The sequence below is a fragment of the Manis pentadactyla genome, chromosome 9 (genome assembly GCF_030020395.1).
Source record: "Manis pentadactyla isolate mManPen7 chromosome 9, mManPen7.hap1, whole genome shotgun sequence".
NCBI classification, from domain to species: domain Eukaryota; kingdom Metazoa; phylum Chordata; class Mammalia; order Pholidota; family Manidae; genus Manis; species Manis pentadactyla.
This window is the reverse complement of record NC_080027.1, coordinates 111,873,889-111,896,074: the sequence shown is the minus strand read 5'-3', so window position 1 is coordinate 111,896,074 and position 22,186 is coordinate 111,873,889. Positions and strand designations below refer to the sequence as shown.

General features: G+C 42.3%; 1 long non-coding RNA gene across 1 annotated transcript; it reads right to left on the bottom strand.

The window, feature by feature from the left end:
* Nucleotides 1-1,416: 1,416 nt before the first annotated feature.
* LOC118926071 (uncharacterized) lies at nucleotides 1,417-21,557 on the bottom strand. The gene is made up of 3 exons (XR_008999382.1): nucleotides 20,335-21,557; nucleotides 7,026-7,322; nucleotides 1,417-1,542 (listed from the first exon to the last, which is right to left on the bottom strand). It is a non-coding gene; the product is annotated as an uncharacterized LOC118926071 (long non-coding RNA).
* Between the last annotated feature and the right edge of the window lie 629 nt (nucleotides 21,558-22,186).

The following is a 22,186-nucleotide window of genomic DNA, read 5'->3' as shown; positions in this document are numbered from 1 at the left end:
ATCATATTTTTTTGCCTTTTTATGTTGACAGGTGCTATTGACTGTCAGCTGGGAGGGCCAAAATTTTCACTTACTGCTGGCCTTTCTTTACTGGGGCAACTGCGACCCCTAGTGGCTTGTGTTGGGTAATTGCGTGTAGAGTGGGTCTTTGTGTCTTGCCTGGCCGGGAGGGAGAAATTTCCCTTTCTGTGGGCGGAATTTGTCTCAGGCTGCTTCTCTGCTTTCGCAGCGCCCGGTGGGGTGATGGATGGGGGGGCTGCTTGACTGTTTGCCTCCGTGAGGGGTCTCAGAGCTGTTGCCCAGGGGGTTAGTGCACCCGGTTTTCCCTGTAATTTCCAGCTGCTGTACTGTGACCTGGGTTGTTTCCGTCAAGCTGTTAAGTCCCTGTCCCTTTAAGACTTTCAAAAAGCCCCCGCTTTTCTTTGTCACAGGGGCATCAGCTTCAGCACCCGCTCTGAGGTCTTACCCCCTGTTCTCCCCAGTATCCAGGGCCCCCTGGGCATATACTGTGTCTGCGCTCTGGCCCGGATGGCTGGGGCTGGGTGTTCGGCAGTCCTGGGCTCCGTCTCCCTCCCGCTCTGCCTATTGTTCTCCCGCCGGGAGCTGGGGGGAGGGGCGCTAGGGTCCCGCCGGGCCGGGGCTTGTATCTTACCCCTTTCACCAGTCGCTGGGTTCTCGCTGGTGTAGCTGCAGTCTGGCCACTGTCTTGCGTCTTCTGGTCTCTCTTTTAGGGCTAGTTGTGTTTGTTGTATTTTCAAAAGTATATATGTGTTTGGGAGGAGATTCCCACTGTCCTACTCACGCCGCCATGTTGGCTCCGCCCCCCTAAAGTGGTTTTACTTCAGAAATAGTTTAGTCCTACTTCTAAGGTGTGACCTCTCAGGAATACCCATGAAATGCTCCAGTGATTTCCAAAGATTCTCCACTATGGATGATCAGAATTTGAACACTTTGATTCCTATGCAAGCCAAAAACTCCTCACCACTCTTAGAACAGTTTTGTGCAATTTCACTCTTTGTGATGCCCAATACTTGGCAAAGATTCAAAGGGACCTTCCTACAGATTTCCAGAAATTTTTAAAGCTTCCTCATATCTAGAACTTCCTGAACATATGTTCTAAAATTCAATAAATTAAATTCGTAAGTGAGCATTATTTCTTAAAACTACCCAATAACATACAACTAATCTGATCATCATCCAAATGATAACATGTGTTACTATTATTCATATTGATAACTTCTATCTGTATTATCTGTGTACTTAAGTCAATAACATAACTGAATAAATGAGTATCATTGCTTCGATACTTACTAACCAACAAATAACTGTATTATTATCCAAGTGATTAAAATACATCACCATTCTCGGCCTTGCCTTATCACTCCATGCAGCTCATTGATAACTCCTAAGTGGTAGCAGCAATGGCAGGATCAGATATTCTGTAGCTCCAAGTCCTTTCTTTCCTCAAGAGCGCTTAGGCCCAGGGCATTTCAGGTAGCAAAATATGCCTCTATCTCAGTTCGGATTCCCCAAAATCAGACTCTGAGAAAAGAATTTCAGTACAAGTAATTTATTTGGGGTGGAATTCTAGGAAGGACATTGAAGGGGTAGAAAAATGAGATATAAAGGGGGTAAAACCAATAAATTATGAGTTAATGAATTGCAGGCGACTTGGGTTTAATACTTCTGGGGACCTTGTAAGAAAATGGACGGAACCCACCTGAGAATGGTTGCTCTGAGGGAACAGAAAACTAAACTCTTTACCCACGTACCTCCACCCCTCACTGGTTGAGGGCTGCCTCAGAAGCATGGGCTCCCGGCCTGCTCCACTCCTTAGAGTGGAAGGGAGCATGGCTGATTTTAGTCCTGCACCCAGACAATGCCCTCAGGACAGGAGAGTCATGGCATCCACCGCTGTGCGGGGACTGTAGGCAGGTGCTCTCCAGGGTAGGTGGAAGGGACATGGGTGGGGCATCACCAGGGTTTCCTTTCCTTAGAAACAAGAACTCATTGAAATCTCCTTTTCTGTTTACCCTAATCAAGCGCAATCACACCAAGCCCATCAACATAAAGGGAGAGGAAAGGTACTGTAAGTCAGGTGCTCACTAACGGATGCTCGGCCCTGCACAACACTGTGGCTGAGGAGAGATGGAACAGTTACTAACAGTTGCTGAATGGGCCAAGGTTAAAAACAAACAAACACAGCCCTTAAGGAAACCAAACTCTTGGCCTCTTCAGCGGCTGTCTTCCTGGGACCCTGTGATCATCTGCCATGAGGTCTGTGATGCAGGTGGGTCTCCACGGCAGGCACGCTCATGGCTACTGAGGAGTGGGTTTGTGCGGTGTGCTTTCTTAATGAGGGGACTCAGCCCCAGTTCCCAGAGAATAGTTGTGGCCATTGTACTTTCAGTTGTTCAGGTTTTTCTCCCAGGATGTGAAGGCTGGGTGGGAGGCTTCCCACAGCATACCGCACACAAAGACTCTAGTCCAACCAGTGGCCAAAATAATCAACTTATTTTGATGCCTGAAAGAATCCTGCCCAACCTAAAGCAATATAACCACCATTTTATCATTAATTTTATTTTCAAAGTGAATTCTTTTGAGAAACAGTACTCAGGGTGGATCCATATGAAGGCAGAGTCAGGACCCCATAAAAATAATCTCATTTACTCTCACCATACCCTGAAGTCCCTAGATAGGAGAGATGCCTTTATTTATGCAATGAGGGATAAGTCTTAATTATAAGTAGTCCTGCAGTAGGTCACAGTCTGATTTAACTTCCTTCCTTCATTCGTTCACTCCATATGTCAGGTACTGTTTTAGGTACTGGGGATATTATAGTGAACAGAATAACCAAAGTCTCTGCCTTCTTGTGGCTTATATTTAATTGGGAGAGACCAACAATAAAAGGTTAAACATAATAACCAAGTGTTTGTGATTGCTAAGGCTTACATGTAATTGCTAACTGCTTACCCTGATAAAGGGTATCAGAAGTGCAGAAATGCTGGGTTGTTATTTATAGTAGGTGGCTTCTCTGATAAGGTGACTTTTGAGTGCAATAAAAAAATAAGCAAAGTAAGAGTGAACACCAGATGTGCATATGTCTGTGAAAGAGTATTCCAGAATGAGAGCATGGGGAAAGACCCTGAGGTAAGGGCATGGCTCATCATTCTAGACCAGAAAAGAGACCAAGAACAAGGGAACTAAGAGAAGTTACAGGAGAGAGGTCTTTGTTAGATTTAGGTGAGGTTAGGGCACTTGCCAAGCACATACGGCTGCGAAACACTGAAGGGATTTGTTCATTGCTCTGAGTGACATATGAAGCCATTGGAGGATTTTGACATACACTTTCCACGTATCCCTCTCGCTGTTGTGGTGGGCCAGGGGTAGAAGAGCAGAGCATTAAGATGCGATTATAACAACCCAGACAGGAGAGTGGAGGCTTCGGTCAGACCTGTGGAACAGTTGCAGAGACGGTGAGGAGGCACTGAATTGTAGATATACGCTGATAGTAGAGCCACAGGATTTGTTCATATGAATACAGGATTAAGGGAGGAGTCAAGGATGACTTCAAAATTCTTAATATAAGTGACTGGGAGGCTTGAGTAACCATTTCCTGGTGTGAGGAGGACTGTGAGAGAAGCAGGTTTGGTAGGAGAATCACACCTTTGGTTTTGGTCATAGTAGGTTTGAGATGTCTTAGTCATCCAAGTGGGCTACTGAATATATGTGTCTGGGTTTCTGGGACAAAATGCTAACTGGAAATATACGCTCAGGATTCATATTTACAGCCATGTGACTAGAAGGAAGCACCAAGGGAATGAGTGTACTTATGGAAGAGAAGAGGCCCAATGACTTAGTCCCAGGCTTAGAATCAGGGCAAAGAAAGTAATCAGTAAAAGAGACAGAAATAACAGCCACTGAAGCAGAAAGACATTCAAGGGAGAACACGTACCAGAAGCCAAAGGAAGAAAGGATTTCCAAGGAGGATGGGAAACAGTGATCAACTATATCAAATGCTGTTGATGGAACAAGTGAGGGAAAGATGGAGAATTGAACATTGGATTTGGTGTCAACAACATTTGGGGTAAATGGTTGATATGGGATCTTTTCCTGAAAATAGGTTTCTTTATTTAAAAAGAAAAAGGAAATCAAGCACCTGAAATGGAATGAAGAGGAAGAGTTTATGAAGAAGGAAGTCTGAAGGCAAATAAAACAAACTTCGGTAACTATATGCAAGATTCCTCACCAACCTTAGCCCCAGGATTGAAAAGTGTCAAATGAGAGACTTGGTCTCTATCCTCGGTTTTCTCTTTTGAATAATGGGAATATTGATTGGAACTACCTTATAGGGTTATTGTTGGGAGTCAATGAGTTAAAACATGCAAGGTATTTGGAATACTTCCTGGACATAGTAAGTTTAAATATTGCTGTAATTATTGTATTATCATCACCATGTTTTATATTTTTATTTTCCATTTAGCTTGGAAATCTTATTAATTTTATGACATTATTATCATCTTGCTAAGAACCAGTCACCCCTGATGGCTACTTCTAATGTTGTATTGCCAAGGTAAGGCGGATTTGCTTCCTCTCCAAATATTAGTCATGTCTTCCTTGTTGTCTTCTTGGTAGGAGCCAATTTTAGATCAGGGTAAACAGATTAAAGAAAAAAAAAAGGAGTTGAGAATGCTTTTCCCATGGAAAAGCATTTTTACTTTTTTGATAACCATGGACTGGTAGATACAACAGGCTATATGATCTTAGGAGTTTAATCTTAGATCTGCTTGCCCTGGATAAAATATTCTCTTGGAAGCTGGTCCCTGAATTTGCTGTGGCTTTGGAAATGGCTGCTATCCATAGTTTATATCTTTTGCCTGGTTGTTTCTGAAGTGTTTACACTGCCCTCTCCAGCTGAAATTGCTAGGCTTACTTTGTTTCATCTGGACTTTGTTTTACACCATAGTGATTAATCCACTTGGTCTGTGCCAAAGTCAGCTAGCATCTAAGTACTCCTTGTAATTTCCACATCCAGTGAAGTAATTCATCCTAGGCTGGCTTTTGTACATGATAACATATCCAACCCTTGTCTGCAGTGCACATGGGACCTCAGGTGCAGCATCAAGATAGAAATGTTTAAAGTTAATTTCTTGCTTTCTTTCATCCTCTGTTTTTCAGATTTGAGGGAGAGGCTTCAGGGACATGGGACCAGGATTGGTAAAACACAGATAGAAAGAAAGGGCCAAGAGAAGGTGGCAGTGAATTGGTCTCTTGTTGAGTCTGGTCTGTCTTCCCTCCTGGAGGCAGAGATGGCAGCAGGAAGCTGCCTCTTTGCCAAGTCACACAGTCAGTGAGGTGAGCACTGCTGCAGAGGAGGCCGTGGGAGCCTTTGGCCTCCACTGTTCTTTAACAGATGTGTCAATCCTCTATTAGATGTGTCTTTTGCAGATATTTTCTCCCAGTCTGTGGCTTGTCATCTCAGTCTCTTGACATTGTCTTTCACATGGCAAATTTTTTAAAAAATGAAATCCAGTTTATCAATGATTTCCTTCATGGATCACGCCTTTGGTGGTGTATCTAAGAAGTCTTTGCCATATCCAAATCTTCTAGACTTTCTCCCATGTCATCTTCTAGTTTTACAGTTCTGTGTTTTACTTTTACATCTGTGGTCTATTTTGAGTTAATTTTTGTGAAGGGTGTAAGGTCTACATATAGGCTCATTTTTTCTTTTTTGGCATGTGGGTGTCCAGTTGTTCCCATAGTATTTGCTGATAAGACTACCTTTTACTACACTGCTTTTACTCCTTTGTGCAAGATCAGTTAACTATATTTATTTGGATATGTTTATGGGCTCTCTATTCTGTTATATTGATTTATTTTGATAACTCTTTCACCAATATCACACTGTCTTGATTACCACAGCTTTTTAGTAGGTCCTGAAGTTGGGTGGTGTCAGTCTTCCAACTTTATTCTTCTCCTTCAATGTTGTATTGGCTATTCTGAGTTTTTTTCTCCTCTATATGAATTTTAGAATCAGTTTATCAATATCCACAAGATAACTTGCTGGGATATTGATTTGGGTTGCATTTCTATCCATGAAGTTTGGAAGAACTGACAATACTGAATCTCTCTCCAATTACTTCATTTATAAACTAGTTTATTCAGTTCTTCTTTGATTTCATTCTCAGAGTTTTGTAGTTTTCCTCTTAAGGATCTTGTGCAGTTTTTGTTAGATTTAAACCAAAATATTAATTTTTTTAGTTGTGCTAATGCAAATGGTATTGTTTTTAATTTGAAATTCCCACTTCTCCTTTGCTGGTAGAAAATGGATTGACCTTTTTAAAACAGTTTTTAAATACTGAGGTACATACAATAAAATGTACAAGAGCAGTGTACATCTTGATGAATTTTGATATGTGTATACACTCAGGTAACTGCCACCTGGATCATCTTAGAGGAAGTCAAGAGAGACTGTCCAAAACTGATAGATCAAAAAATGGAGGGTCAACTATATTGTGTAAGGCTATAGAAGTATCTAATAAAAGAATAAAAAATGAAATGTATCTGGCAGTGGTTACTGAAGAAAAGTGTAAATAAACCAGGATCCTCATTTTTCATAAGGGGCCCATCAGATATACTTTGAAGGTGATACATTGAAAATAAGAAGGTAATAAATTATTGTGTGGAGGTTGGCCTCAGAAGGATTCAAACAGAAAAAATTTAAGCTGTTACCTCTGGGAAATGCTTTAGAGAAAGACCTTACCTTAAGAAGAAAATTATTCTCCAGCATCAACTGAATTTTTATTGCCATATGCTCATACTTTAAAAGAGATATTTTTAATTTAAAAATAGTTTCTAGAAAAGAGAAGAATTTTTAGGATTAGAGAAAATGATCCAAGAGCTTGCAATTATATACCATCTAACAGCACGGACCATCAAACATTTTGCAAACATTGTCTGATGGTGAGTGTCAGAATCTACATTTGCCAGATGGCGAAATTCAGACAAAGATGGAAGTGACTTACCCATTTTCACTGCATCTGTGACCAAGTCAGAGATAAAACCCAGGCTTCCTGGATTCTGAGTCCAAAGACGTATTTGGATTGATTTCTTCTTAGAAAAACCACCACATATTGGTATGACGATAGTTAAGGAAGAAATCCAAATTAATAGATGGCACACTCCTGTGTTTGAGGCTTGGAAAATGCCTGTATTTTTCCATCCAATAATCTGGTGCCAATATGCACATTGCCTGTCAAGAAAAAGGCCAGTGCTTCTCTGAAGCACCTGATGGGAATATATGTCATTTCAAAGAATTATACCTGCAAAAAAAAAAAAAGAAAAAAAAGATAATAACTGTAATAACCACAATTAATTTTTAAATTTCACTGTGTATATAAACATTTCTGCCATTTTGTGGCCACTTAGGAAACTATATATGGTTAATTAGCTTGATAAATAATTCTGATTATTCTGCCATATGCCTTTATTATTAATTCAGACTACTAGCACAGGTGGAAAGGAGAAAACATATTTGACTAATCTGGCATCATTTTATGAATTGGTTTCATGCTTAATGTGAATTTCTTAATATTTATTTTTGACTGGCTTCCCTATTTAATTAAAACTGGTAGGGAGGGAAGGGGAGTCCTTAAATGATTAGATTCTTTTGTTTTGTCAGTACAGCGTCCTCGCCTTCCATCCCATCATTAAAACCACACACAGATGGTTCTGAAAATAGGTCTATAACAGATGATACTGGTGCAAATGGTCAATGGGAGCATTGGACCACACTTCCAGGAAAATTGGGAAATTTTAGGAGAATCTGCAAGAGGGAACTGTGAGAATCCACACTCAGTCTGTTCTGGTTTCTTGAGAAAAGGAGAGCTGTTTTAGGTCAGGCACTATTGGTGGCCACAGTTTTTAGAATGTGGATTGAAAAACAGAAAGGAAGAAGAAAGTAGATATACAGAGAGGATCAGAGATGAGAGATGAATGTGGTGACCACGAATTGATCTTTTTTTAAATTGTGGTAGAATATATATAACATAAATTTACCATTTTAACCCTTTTGAATGTACAATTCAGTGGCATAAGGTATTCATGTCATTGTAAAAAACCATCACCACCAGCCTTCTCCAGAACTTTTTCATTTTCCCAACCTGAAACTCTGTACCCATTAAACAACAACTCTACTTCCCTCTGCCCACAGCTCCTGGCACCAACCCTTCTACCTTCCTTCTCTAGGAATCTGACTATTCTGAGAATAAATCATTCTCACCAGGGTACTCTTAGCAATTTATTGCCACTCAGATGCATCCTGCAATACTTGCTGTGCAATAGCAGACAGAATTCCTTTAAGGATTTCTCCTTCACAAGAGCACCTGTTGAGCTTTGTAGGAGAGAGCGTTGCAGGGACAATGCAAGAGGCAGGGGTCGCCCTGCTGTTTCTGGCAGCTTCAACGTTAGCTGGTGGTGCTCTGACCCAGAGTTCATGGTCCCATGGTGACCTTGCAGCCCCAGCCTGGCCTAATGATCACCTTCCTGTGGCCTTCTTGACATTGACATCATATGTTCCAGATGTCCCTTCTGTAGTGGCATCCCTCCCACCCTGCCCACACCTGCCCATGTACCAGGCCACGGGCTACAGTTTTCCTATGCCTCAAAGAGAGGCTGCAGACCAACTCTGTCCTGGGCAGATCAGCAAATCTCTCAGGGGGTCTCCTTTTACATTTGTCTCTCTTTGGGGATCCTCCCTCAGTGTTTTTTAGGGTACCCAGTGCCCTGTCTAGAGGCAGAGACAGACGGGTTGCTAACTTTCCAGATGTAGATGTGATTCCAGCAATCAATCTGCCACCATGAGAATAAAGCTTGGTATAAAACTCTTTTACCCCTGATGTTCCATTGCTGTTATTAGGTCTCACTGAATCCAGAGTAACCTTGCCCAGGGGCGATCCCCCTCAGGTGAGACCGAGTCAGAGGGAAGGAGCCTGGCCTGGAACCGTGCAATTCTTGCCTTCTGTTGGAGTCACCACACTGGTTGATGATTAGCGTTATAAAAATACTTGGAGGGCAGTTTTTCCACGTGGTAGTGTGCTGGTTTTAGAGTCCTGCAAAGACACAATAACAGTCTCTAGATGGTGTGGGCCTCACACATTACTGGAGCAGGGGGCCACCCACATGAGAAATGTGAGGCCTGGCCAAAGACCCATCACCCTGGGAATTTCTCCCAAGGGCTTGTCATAATGACAGGCAGTGTGATGAAGTGAACAGACAGCACAAGGTTTTGAGTCAACAGATGAGTTTATGGTCCATCACTTCTGTCATGTATACTTTAAAAAAAATATTTATTAACTTTTTTATTAAAGTATCATTGATATCCAATCTAGTGAAGGTTTCACATGAACACTGTGGTTTCAACATTCACCCATATTATCAAGTCCTTACCCCTCACCCCCATTGCAGTCACTGTCCATGAGTGTGATGCTAGAGAGTCATTACTTGTCTTCTCCATGTTGTACTGCCTTCCCCATGACCTACCTATATTGTGATTGTGAATTATAGTGCGTCTTACTCCCCTTCTCCCTCGCTACCCATGCTCCTCAACACCTCCCCTTTGGTAACTGCTAAGCCCCCCTTGGAGTCTGTAAGTCTGCTGCTGTTTTGTTCTTTCAGTTTTGCTTTGTTGTTATACTCCAGAAATGAGTGAAATCATTTGGTATTTGTCTTTCTCCACCTGGCTTATTTCACTGAGTGTAATACACTCTAGCTCCACCCATGTTGTTGCAAATAGTAGGATTTGTTTTCTTCTTATGGCTAAATAATATTCCATTGTGTATATGTACCACCTCTTCTTTATCTATTCATCTACTAATGACACACTTGGGTTGCTTCCATATCTTGGCTATTGTAAACAGTGCTGCAATAAACATAGGGGTGCATATGTTGTTTTTGAATCAGGGACCTTGTTTTCTTCAGGTAAATTCCTAGGAGTGGACTTTTGGGTCATATGGTATTTCTATTTTTAGTTTTTTGAGGAACCTCCATATTGCTTTCCACAATGGTTGAACTAGTTTACATTCCCACCAACATGTAGAAGGGTTCCTCTTTCTCCACATCCTCACCAGCAGTTGTTGTTCCTTGTCTTTTGGATGTTGTCCATCCTAACTAGAGTGAAGTGATATCTCATTGTGGTTTTAATTTGCATTTCTCTGATAATTAGCAATGTGGAACATCTTTTCATGTGTCTGTTGGCCCTCTGAATTTCTTCTTTGGAGAAGTGTCTGTTCAGATACTCCGTCCATTTTTTAATCAGGTTATTTGCCTTTTGGTTGTTGAGGTATGTGAGTTCTTTATATGTTTTGGATGTTAACTCCTTATCAGATATGTCATTTACGAATATATTCTCCCACCCTGTAGGATGCCTTTTTGTTCTGCTGATGGTGTCCTTTACTGTATAGAAGCTTTTTAGTTTGATGTAGTCCCACTTGTTCATTTTTCGTTTTGTTTCTCAAGCTGAGGAGGTGTGTTCAGGAAACAGTTTCTCATGTTTATATTCAAGAGATTAATTGGCCATATATGTGTGGGTTTATATCTGGGCTCTCTATTCTGTTGCATTGGTCTATGGGTATGTTCTTGTGCCAGAAACAAATTGTTTTGATTACTGTGGCTTTGTAGTAGAGCTTGAAGTTAGGGAGAGTAATTCCCCCAGCTTTGTTCTTCCTTCTTAGGATTGCTTTGGATTTTCAGGGTCTTTTGTGGTTTCATATGAATTTTAGAACTATTTGTTCTAGTTTGCCAAAGAATGCTGTTGGTATTTTTCAGGGATTGCATTGAGTTTGTAGATTGCTTTAGGCAGAATGGCCATTTTGACAATATTAATTCTTCCTATCCCTGAGCATAGGATGTATTTCAATTTATTGGTGTCTTCTTTAATTTCTCTCATGAGTGTCTTGTAGTTTTCAGAGTATAGGTCTTTCACTTCATTGGTTAGGTTTAGTCCTAGGTATTTTATTCTTTTGATGCAATTGTGAATGGAATTGTTTTCCCGATTTCTCTCTCTGCTAGTTCATCATTAGTGTATAGGAATGCCACAGATTTCTGTGTATTAATTTTGTATCCTGCAACTTTGCTGAATTCAGATATTAGATCTAGTAGTTTTGGAGTGGATTCTTTAGGGCTTTTTATGTACAATATCATGTCATCTTCAGACAGGGAGAGTTTAACTTCTTCCTTGCCAATCTGGATGCCTTGTATTTCTTTGTGTTGTCTGATTGCTGTGGCTAGGACCTCCTGTACTATGTAGAATAGAAGTGGGGAGAGTGGGCATCCTTGTGTTGTTCCCAATCTTAAAGGAAAAGCTTTCAGCTTCTCGCTGTTAAGTATAATGTTGGCTGTGGGTTTGTCATATATGGCCTTTATTATGTTGAGGTACTTATCCTCTATACCCATTTTGTTGAGTTTTTGTCATGAGTGGATTTTGAATTTTGTCTAATGCTTTTTCAGCATCTACTGAGATGATCATGTGATTTTGTCCTTCTCTTTGTTGACGTGGTGGATGATGTTGATGGATTTTTGAATATTGTACCATCCTTGCATCTATGGAATAAATCCTACTTGATCATGATGGATGATCTTTTTGATGTATTTTTGAGTTCAGTTTGAGAATATTTTGTTGAGTATTTTTGCATCTATGCATTACATTCCATTTCCCTCTTTAATTCTGTTAGTATTTGTTTCACATATTTAGGTGCTTCTGTATTGGGTGCATAGATATTTACAATGGTTATATTCTCTTGTTGGACAGACCCCTTTATCATTATGTAATGTCCTTCTTTGTCTCTTGTTATTTTCTTTGTTTTGAAGTCTATTTGTCTAAGTACTCCTACTCCTGCTTTTTTCTCCCCATTGTTTGCATGAAATATTTTTCTCCATCCCTTCACTTTTAGTCTGTGTATGTCTTTGGTTTTAAAATGAGTCTCTTGTTGGCAGCATATATAGATAGGTCTTGTAATTTTTTATCCATTCTGTAAGTCTATGCCTTTTGATTAGTGCATTCAATCCATTTACATTTAGGGTGATATGTACTTACTGCCATTGTAGGCTTTAGGTTTGTGGTTACTAAGGATTCAAGGATAGCTTCCTTACTATCTAACAGTCTGTCTTAACTTGCTTATTATGCTATTTCAAACACAATCTAAAGGGTTTTTTCCTCCCCTTCGTCTTCCTCTTCCTCCACTCTTTATATATTAGGTGTCATATCCCTTGACTAACTTTTTGCATAGTTCATTTAATTTTGCATTTACTTAGTAATTAATTGGTCTACTTCCTTTACTGTGGTTTTATTTTGTCTGGTGACAGCTATTTAGCCTTAGGAGCACTTCAATCTACAGCAGTCCCTTTAAAATACACTGTAGAAATGGTTTGTGGGAGGTAAATTCCTTAAAATTTTCCTTATCTGGAAATTCTTTAATCCCTGCTTCAAATTTATATGATAATCTTACCAGGTATTCTTACTTGGAGGCCCTTCTGTTTCATGGCATTAAATATATCATGCCACTCCCTTCTGGCCTATAAGGTTTCTGCTGAGAAGTCCGCTGATAGCCTGATGGGGTTTCCTTTGTAAGTGTTTTTTTTTCTCTCCCTGGTTGCTTTCAATACTCTCTCCTTGTCCTTGATTTTTGCCATTTTAATTATTATATTTCTTGGTGTTGTCTTCCTAGGGTTCCTTGCATTGGGAGATCTTTGCTCTTCCATGATCTGAGTGACTATTTCCTTCCCCACATTAGGGAAGTTTTCAACAATTTTTTCCTCAAAGAGAATTTCTATCCCTTTGTCTTTCTCTCATCATCCTGGTGCCCCTATTATGTGACTATTGTTCCATTTGGATTGGTTGTACAGCTCTCTTATTATTCTTTCATTCCCAGAGATCCTTTTTCTCTCTGTGCCTCAGTTTCTTTGTTTTCCTGTTCTCTAATTTTTATTTCATTTCCAGCTCCTCTACCTCATCTAATCTACTCTTAAATGCCTCCAGTATATGTCTCATTTCAAATACTGTATTTCTCAAAATTTCTCTCTTTGTTGAAGTCCTCCCCAAGATCTTGAATATTTTTCTGTATCTCTGTAAACATGTTTATGACTTTTATTTTGAAATACTACCAGGAAGATTGGTGATTTCAGTTTCACTAAGCCCTCTTTCTGGTGTTTCTTCTGGTAATTTTGTTTGGACCAAATTCCTTTGCTACTTAATGTTTCCTATGGAATAATCACTTTGTGTGCGTGGCGCCCTCTAGTGCCCAGAAGCTCAATTTCCTGAGCGGGAGCCCCAGCTGTTGGCAAGCGATGGTATATGTCTTTCTTCCTTCTTTTTAGTGAGTTGTGTGGGCCATCAGCTGATGGGATGAGCAGGGAAAATACTCTCTGGGGCAGCCCTGCACCTACAGTAATAACAGTCATTGCTGGTGAGCGGAACCTGCTGGGAGGAAAGAGCTCAGCTGGGAGGGTTTCCTGCCTTCCCGCGGTAACACCTGACTTCACTGTCAGGTCCCATGGGCCAAGCGTACAGGGAGGAGCCTCTGTGCTATGCCCCTCTAGCTGCCATGGGTGGGGCCACCCTCAGGCAGGCCTGGCACCTTGGAAGGTCAGCAGCTGAGCAGGACCAGCCGCTGCCGGGAGGAATGGGCAACAGGCTGTGTACCACTGTGGGGGGTCTGAGGGCTGTGTTTCCACCCAGTGTGATGGAGCATCTGAAGCTCCTGAGAGTTTCCAACCTGCTGGGCTGAGCAGGCTGGGAAGGTCTTGTCACCTGCCCTTTCTCCTGAACAAAGACCTCTGTGTAATCTTTGCCCCTTTACCACCCCTCTTGCTGCTGGCAAGTCCTTCAAACTGCCTGCCTTTCTTTTGTTCTGGGGGCTGGTTGTGCGTACCTGTTCTCCACAAGCAGCTGGAATCTCAGCCTCTCTGAGTGTTCTGTCTTTGCTTTCTAACCCCACTAATCTCCAGGGCACCATGTAATGTGGATTCATGCTCCTAGAGCAGATCTCCAGGGCTGGGTGTTCAGCGGCCCTAGGCTTCTACTCCCTCCCTGCTCCATTCCTCTTCCTCCCACCTGTAGGCTGGGGTTGGGGAGGGCTTGGGTCCTGCTGGATCACAGCTTTGCCACTTTACCTTTTTCTGTGAGGTCTTCTCTTCCTCCCCAAATGTAGGCAGTCTCTTCTGCAGTCTTCAGTTCACTTTTTCAGGATTAGTTGTATTTTCTGTGTTTTCATGTTTTATGTGATTTGGGAAGGAGATTTCTGCCTCACTTTGCACACTGCCATCTTTTTTCTGGCTGTCACATGAACATCTTGAACTTCAGCTTGACTTGCTTCAATGAACATTTATCAAATACCCACAGGGCAAAAAGGGCACCATTCTCAGTACAGCCCATAACATTCCATTTTATCAAGAATCTGTTTGGAGAAGGAGATGGAATATTCTGGGGCTGTGCCTGCAATGAGAAATATACCGCATTTCTGTGTGCCTGGGATAGAGAACAGGCTCCCTAAAAAAATTAAACCTGACAGAAGAGCAACTACGGTGCAGTGTTCACCATGATCATTTCTGCTCTCTCTCTGCTTTCTGCTCATCATCTCATCACTGAATCAAAAGGCCTCCAAATCTTCTGCCTCTTCTACCCCACAGAGTCCTGCCTGTTGCTGCTGACTGCACAGCAAACTGTTCCCAAGTCAGCAGGTAGCAGATGTGCATGCCACCCTCCAAATGGGCTTTCTGGAGACCACAGCCATCTTCTGGGGGGACTCAGCAGCTGCTCAAGGCCGAGCAGCCCAGAGTGCATTCATCAAAGGTTATTTATTATTCCAAGCTGCTCTGCTGGCTGTGTCAGGAGAGCCCAGGACAAGCCCTTGGTCAGAAGGTTTTCTCCCTGGTGCCTGTGTGCAGACACTCACCTTCCCAAGTTATCCTGCAAGCAATCCCTTGCAGGACAGGAGAGGAATCCATTTCCCTCATAGCTTTAGGAATTCTTGGGCTTTGGACAAATATGCACATAGTGTGGAGACTCCAGCCAAGAGATGAGAGTAGGAAGGGAAACTTCAATGGCAGGGAGAGCTGGAAGGCGCTGGGCCATTAATTACAGCTCAGTGGGGATGGGGAAGGAAACATTAACTCAGAGGGGAGCTCCAGAGTGAAAGCAAACAGGAAGGTTTTAATGAGAGAGTCTCAGAGAGGAAATGACTCAATGATTTGGAAAGAGTGGGCTTTAGCAGGGCTGGAGGCAACATGTGTAGCCCCATCCATGGGGATGGAGGGGAGCCAGCTGGAGGGGGTGACTGGGAAGGGCAGGACTTTTCTTTGGCACCAGGCATAGCATCCAGCCTCATCCTCCACCCAGGTTTCCCCCACATTTCCCTGGAACAGGGTTTGGGGAGGAGATCCTCAGGGCAGGAATAGCTGTTCCATCTGCTGCAAGATTGAGAAAAGCATTTTGACTCTCAGTATGGGAGGGGAGGCTGATACCCTGAGGTCAAGAGTCTGTTTAGAGAAGGGGATGGAATATTCTGGGGTTATGCCTGCAATGAGGGACACACAACAGCTCTTCCCGTGCCCGGAATAGAGAACTTCCTCTTGTCAAAAAAGGCCCCTAAAAGAAGAACTAAGGCACAGTGGCCACCATGATCATGTTCTAGACTTGTGTGTGCATCAGAGAGGGAATGCATTTTGTGATTCAAAAATCGGGGCATGGCATCTGACATAAAACATTTTTTTCTGTTTTCTGAATCTATGTACATGAAATGCCTTAAAATGGTATAAAATAAAATCATACTTAGTCACAGATGTGACAAAATTAATTTATTAACAATTATAACACGGCATGAAATTGGAAGTGTCCTGGAAAATCTGGCATAAATGAACACTGTTTTGAACTGAAGCATATCTGAGAAGAATGGTGGATTAAAACTCTTTACAAATCTAGAATTTATTAATTTATTCATGAATTTCTGGTTGCAGGAGTGGAAAAGGGAGAACCAGCTCTCTTCTGCAGAGTAGGGTATTGGGGGAGAAGCTAAGGCCCCTCCAGTGTGTTTGAGTGAAGAGGACTTGGATGCTGGGGCCAGGGACCTAGTACTGAGACATTGTTCTTGCTCTTCATCATCTGAACTGTCTCAGGCAGATCTGGGTTCCCTGGTCTGCAAAGTGAGGATGGTACTGAGCTTGCCAGGTGGCTGGGCGATTTCCAGCTGATGTCCACTGGGCACCTCATCCAGCGTCTGTCATAGCTGGGGTGTGCATAAACATCACTTATTTCCTCCCTGTGCTCCATCTCAGTGATGCATGGAAAGCTTCAGAAAGGTGTCCAGGTAAAACACCTTGCAATTTATCACACATCTGGGAACTCCTTCAGAAGGACAGCAAGGCCCTGTCCCCCTGCCAGGCAAGTGGGTGGGGAAAGAATATGGGGCAAGTCCAGCTGCCTGCTGCTTGGTGCCCACTGCCAACGTAACAGGCTGGGCCCTTCACTGGCTGGAAAACAGCATGGGGAGGATGATAAACAGTCTGGGAGGAAAGCAAGTTTTCTGTTGAATGGAGGGTGAGCAAGAGCCCGGTATTTGGAAGAGCAGAAGAACAAGGGCAGTAAAGAGGGAGAATGTAACACAAACGAACCGCGAAGCTCCCAGTGCGTGTTGTCTGACCCAAAGAGCAGCTTCGGCAGAAAGAATGTGGGAGCCTCAATTGTGCTGCAAACGATCACGAGGGTCTCCCCAGCCTTAGCTGATCCATCCAGTAGCTCCTTCAGTGACTTAAAAGAGCATCTGAAAAGCCACTCTCCAAGGCCCTCCTGCAAGGGGGATGGGGGAAGGCTTGTCATTTCCACCCAACCCAACTTTCAGGGCTGTCACTTCTGCACACCCTGGATTTTTCTAACACGGTCTCTGTCCTTTCCATGTCATCATTTACACCACTTGCTCCAGTGACTCTGAACTTGTGTGCTGCTCCGTGGCTGTGCTGCTCCCTGCAGCACGTGCTTTTGCCTACATTCCATAGCCAGGCTTGGAGTCCAGCCCTAGAGGGAGTCTAAGGGTTGCCCAAGCTTCCTGCTCCTTTACCAAGGCTAGCTGGCAGCCCATGCTGTCACACTCTTCCTAAGGCCTCTTTACTAATTCTAAATTAGTCTTGGAAAAAGATTCCAGGCCAGGCCATGCCTTCTTAATGGTCAAGTCAGTTGGGGTTAATACCTATTTGGGCACCTAATATGTGCCAGGCACAATGGGGGATTTCAAAGTGAAGTTACTCTTCTCCAGGATCTTGCTGCCCCTAGGGGAGCAATATAAAGCTTATACAGGGTCACTAGGGGAGACCAACTCCTCCAGGCTGTGAGAAGAGGAAGACTGGTATAACAGAAATACTCATTGTTCTTGTATCCATTCAAAAGATATTTATTGAGTACCTATCATGCACCGTGCACTTTCCAATACCTTGGAGATACAGCGAGGACCAAGAATGTGGGAGCTGAGGTCAGACAGAACTAAATCAAAACAGTACCTCCAATGCATAAAGTTTGGGACAAGTCTCAAACTCACTGAGCCCCAGATTTCCCATTTTAAAAATAGAATCATAATAACAATATTAATATTGCAATTGCATAATAATAATATTAAAAACAGTATCTATTCTGCAGAGTTCTTAAGAAGTAGTTAAGATAGATGCTCAACAAATGTTGCATATGGGTTTTTCTAGAATAGATAAATGAATAAATATGGCAGTTGGATACGCAAGTGGGGGAAGTAAAGAAAATTCATTTCATTTCCTTCTGGATGTGACGGGCATGGCAGAGGGAGAAATAAAGTGTTATATAGAGAAGCAGCATTCTGGACCAGGCTATACCTGAAGCAGTGTTCCTCAAAGGCCCACAAATTTTCTAAAGAATGTTTTGATTTTTTATTTTAAAATTAAAACCTCATGATCACCTCATATACATATATGCATATGCAAGAATACATATGTATAATGTATATATAATAAATATATATTCTGTTATCTGAATGTCCAGTTACTGCATGATTTTCGATGCATTTTTTAAATTTCTTAAGGTATCATTGATATATACTCTTACAAAGGTTTCACGTGAAAAACACTGTGGTTACTACATTCACCCATATTATCAAGTCCCCCCCATACTCCATTGAAGTCACTGTCCATCAGTGTAGTAAGATGCCAGAGTCACTACTTGTCTTCTCTGTGCTACACTGTCTTCCCCGTGCCCCCCTACACATCATGTGTACCAAACATAATACCCCTCAATCCCCTTCTCCCTTTCTCCCTCCCTCCACACTCACCCTCTTCCATCCCTCCCCTTTGGTAACTGCTAGTCCCTTCCTGGAGTCTGTGAGTCTGCTGCTGTTTTGATCCTTCAGTTTTGCTTTGTTATTATATGCCACAAATGAGGAAAATAATTTGGTACTTGTCTTTCTCTGCCTGGCTTATTTCACTGAGTATAATACCCTCTAGCTTCATCCATGCTGCTGCAAATAGTAGGATTTGTTTCCTTCTCATGGCTGAATAGTATTCCATTGTGTATGTACCACATCTTCTTTATCCATTCATCTACTGATGGACACTTAGGTTGCTTTCATATCTTGGCTATTGTAAATAGTGCTGCAACAAACACAGGGGTACATATGTCTTTTTGAATCAGAGATCTTGTTTCCTTTGAGTAAATTCCTAGGAGTGGAATTCCTGGGTCAAATGGTATGTGTATTTTTAGTTTTTTGAGGAACCTCCATATTGCTTTCTACATTGGTTGAACTAATTTACATTCCCACCATCAGTGTAGGAGGGTTCCCCTTTCTCCACATCTTCACCAGCACTTGTTGATTCTAGTCTTTTCAATGTTGGCCATCCTAACGGGTGTGAGGTGATATCTCACTGTGGTTTTAATTTGCATTTCCCTGATAATTAGCAATGTGGAGTATCTTTTCATGTGCCTGTTGGCCATCTGAATTTCTTCTTTGGAGAATTGCCTGTTCATATCCTCTGGCCATTTTTTAATCAGGTTATTTGCTTTTTGGGTGTTGAGGCATGTGAGTTCTTTATATATTTTGGATGTTAACCCCTTGTCAGATATGTCATTTACAAATACATTCTCCCATACTGTAGGATACAAGTTCTATTGAGGGTGCCCTTTGCTGTACAGAAGCTTTTTAGTTTGATGTAGTCCATTTGTTCATTTTTGCTTTTGTTTCCCTTGCCCAAGCAGATGCGTTCAGAAAAAAGTTGCTCCAATGTTTATATTCAAGAGATTTTTGCCTATGTTTTCTTCTTAGAGTTTTATGGTTTCATGACTTACATTCAGGTCTCTGATCCATTTCGAGTTTATTTTTGTGTGTATGGAGTTAGACAATAATCCAGTTTCATTCTCTTATATGTAGCTGTCCAGTTTTGCCAACACCAATTATTGAAGAGGCTGTCATTTCCCCACTGTATATCCATGGCTCCTTTATCATATATTAACTGACCATATATGTTTGGGTTTATATCTGGGCTCTCTATTCTGTTCCATTGATCTACGGGTCTGTTCTGGTGCCAGTACCAAATTGACTTGATTACTGTGGCTTTGTAGTAGAGCTTGAAGTTGGGGAGCATAATCCCCCCAGCTTTATTCCTCCTTCTCAGGATTGCTTTGGCTATTCAGGGTCTTTTGTGGTTCCATATGAATTTTAGAACTATTTGTTCCAGTTTGTTGAAGAATACTGTTGGTATTTTATAGGGGTTGCATTGAATTTGTAGATTGCTTTAGTCAGGATGGCCATTTTGACAATATTATGCATAATGTCTATATAATAAATATATTTTCTATTATATGAATGTCCAGTTACTGCATGATTTTAGCTGCATATTTATATTTGTAATTACAGGTAATGCACGGAAAGCTACTTTATTTTCCTCTAATAAGGGAAAATAGAGGTGGACTGAATATGTTATTGTGCCTGTACTGCTGAAAGCTAGAAAACAGCAGGGTGCATTTTAGAAGTCATTTGAATAGAGAAAAGTTGGCCGTGCCCCTTGGTTACTTGGATGGGCCGATTTGAAAAGAGCGTGGGCTTGGATGGTCAGTGCCATGTTGTGTTATGATTAGAGATTTTGTTTTAGCAAAGTAGTATTATGTCACGTCTTATTAATATTATCAATTCTAATTTTACTAGTTTTCTGACTTTTTTGATGTGTAAATCACAAATTTGCTTTAGTCTTATGTGAGCACTGAAATAAAATGAGTTATACCTGTTTTTTATTGTACAAATTGAAATAATATATTAATACAAATAATTCAGGTCTAACCTTGAGGTCCACTAGGTCTTTTCGAAGCAGAGCATGTTCCAGGTTTAGGCGCGGGCTGCTGGATCTCCATCCTGCATGGAGGAGGAAGGGTACTCTGGAATGTCACTTTCCCAAATGAGAGCCTGAGTCCACAGATCCCTGGGCACTATAAGTAGGTTCCAGGAAAAGTGCAGTTATCACAGATGAGCTTGAAAAGCAACAAAGCAGCTTGCAAAGGAACATGTCTTACCTGGCACAGACCCTTTTTCCCCAACTTTCTTCCACTTACTCACAGAGCTCTCACCTCCTATTGCTTCTCTGTTTCATTCACCTTCTCACCAAGTTGCAGATCTGTTGTGGGTCAGCCACTGTGCTGGGCACAGCAACAGTGTGAGCACGATGGACACCGTCCCTGTCCCCAAGGAGCTGACACTGGAATGGACCATTGTATTTGGACTTTAATTCTCACCTCTTGTCCTTTCCTACAGACTAAGTCTTTTAGAATCAGGCACAGAACTCCCACCCCCAAATAAACAATCCAGCTTCCTTTGATTTATTCAAGCACGTACCCGGAAGGAGGCAGGTACAGTGTGCCTCAGGGACATTTCCTCCAGGCGTTTTCTTGGTACTGTGTGACTCTAGGCCAGGAATCTGCAAAAAGCAAGGACTTTGGAAATAGGGAACTGCAGTTGGGGGTTACAGGCTTGTGACAGTGTGTCAGAAGCAGTGGAGCTCTCTGTCCAAGGGATTTGGGCAAGAGGGAGTTTTATAGAGTGTTAGAAGAGACAATCTGGAAGCAGGTCATGATTGCCCAGAAGGCAGGGGATTTCTGGTAAGGCAGGCAGGTCCTGTTTTCTAGGGTAAGGCAAGCTGAATGCTGAATTAGAGGATTGTGCCTGGTGTCAGGTGTCCTTGACAGTGAGGTACTTCCATAAGCGCAGGCTCACGTAGGGTTAGATTAGGGGCATGGGCCAGGCCACTGGGGAGGCCTCCATTTTGTACGTCCTGATCTATGAATTCACTTTCTCACGTCTTAGGTTGGGTTCTTTGGAAGCAGAGCCTGAGGCAGGGTTTTGGATACACGTAATTTACTAATCAGGAAAAACTTGTATAGGAGGAAGGGAAACAGAAAAGTGAAGGGAAAAGAGTAGAGCAAATACTTGATCTTAGAAAAAGTCCAGATTGGATCCATAGAGGACTCTGGAGCCTGTGGGATGGGAGAGTGTGCGTGTGTGTGCATGTGTGCGTGTGTGTGTGTGCGTGCTGCGTGTGCGTGTGTGTGCGTGTGTTGGGGGACAGAGTGGCCAGGGGCATAACTGTGAAGCTGAGCTTACATTATCTGTAAAGGTAATTTCTAGAGAAAGGGAATCATCGAGCTGCTAGTTTTCTGCCTCTGTGGCACAGGTACACCAGCCCAATTAAGGGGACATGAGGGGACCCCAAATAAATCCACCTCACACAGGTTCAAATGCCGGGTCCACCTTCACAGGTTGCCATTATGGAGAGCACCTGGTGTGATGACTGTCCCTTCTCCCTCAGGCATTCAAAATACAAGTTCTTGACAAACCAGTACAATAGGAAATCTACCCGATTCATACTCTGGCTGGACAAGATGGTTCATCACTGAACTCTTATTCTTCTGCATCCCCACCCCAGCCACAGGGTGGATCCAACCTGCCCCTGGTCTCGTGCTCACCCATTGCTTTGGGTGTTGTCATTGCTCCTGAAGAGTGAGTTTCTTTCCTTTTTAAAATTCAGCCCTTTTGATACCTTTAGAGCAGTGCTAACTAAACTCTATTCCATTAAACTCTAGTTTAGTAGGGGCTGGGGATGAAGGTTGTAGGAGGCAGAATAATGTCTCTCCCAAAGATGT